The sequence below is a fragment of the Perkinsus marinus genome (assembly GCF_000006405.1).
Source record: "Perkinsus marinus ATCC 50983 genomic scaffold scf_1104296949852, whole genome shotgun sequence".
Classification (NCBI taxonomy): Eukaryota; Perkinsozoa; order Perkinsida; family Perkinsidae; genus Perkinsus; species Perkinsus marinus.
The window spans coordinates 1-884 of NW_003209838.1; the positions used below are offsets into that span (position 1 = coordinate 1).

Genomic DNA, 884 nt, shown 5'->3' on the forward strand with positions numbered 1-884 from the left:
TAGATCACAAAACTCTTGCTCCTCATATAGGGGCCCCCATTACATAGTGTTCTAAATGAGGTCAATTCATTGGAGATCGTTCGTTGGCAGACCAACAATCTTCTTGTACCCTTAGCCTCAGCATGTATCCCGACGAGCCACAAGGGTATACAATCAACATCGACATCTGTACGGCGAGTGGCATCCGTATATGGGCGCTTCCCGGCGTGGAGACGATCTCGATGGGACTCGAACCTATAGTCTTTAGTTCCGTAGACCAACGCCTTATCCATTAGGCCACGAGACCAGCAAATTTGAGATTTGTCCCACCATCTCTGCGCCCCATTGACTTCATGGCACACATGGTTTCCCATCTGACACGCTGAATAGATCGCAAAACTCTCGCTCCTCATAGAGGGGCCTCCAATACATAGTATTCTCAAAGGGGTCAATTCATTGGAGATCGCTTGTTGGCAGACCAACGATCTTCTTGTACCGTTAGCTTCAGCATGTATTCCGACGAGTCACAAGGGTGTACAATCAACATCGACATCTGTACGGCCAGTGGCATCCGTATATGGGCACTTTTCGGCTTAAAGACGATCTCGATGGGACTCGAACCCACAATCTTTGGTTCCGAAGACCAACGCCTTATCCATTAGGCCACGAGACCAACGAGTTTGAGATTTATCCCACTATCTCGTCACTATGCGCAACACTGACTTAACGGCACACATGAGTTCGCATCCGACACGCTGAATAGATCACAAAACTCTCGCTCCTCATAGAGGGGCCCCCATTACATAGTGTTCTAAATGAGGTCAATTCATTGGAGATCGTTCGTTGGCAGACCAACAATCTTCTTGTACCGTTAGCTTCAGCATGTATTCCGACGAGTCACAAGG

General features: G+C 48.2%; 2 non-coding genes across 2 annotated transcripts; both read right to left on the reverse strand.

Annotated features, from left to right (window-relative positions):
* Positions 1 to 213: 213 nt before the first annotated feature.
* Positions 214 to 286, reverse strand: Pmar_PMAR014432. Its single transcript has one exon. It is a non-coding gene; the product is annotated as a tRNA-Arg (tRNA).
* Positions 287 to 579: 293 nt separating this feature from the next.
* Positions 580 to 652, reverse strand: Pmar_PMAR014433. The gene has a single exon. It is a non-coding gene; the product is annotated as a tRNA-Arg (tRNA).
* Between the last annotated feature and the right edge of the window lie 232 nt (positions 653 to 884).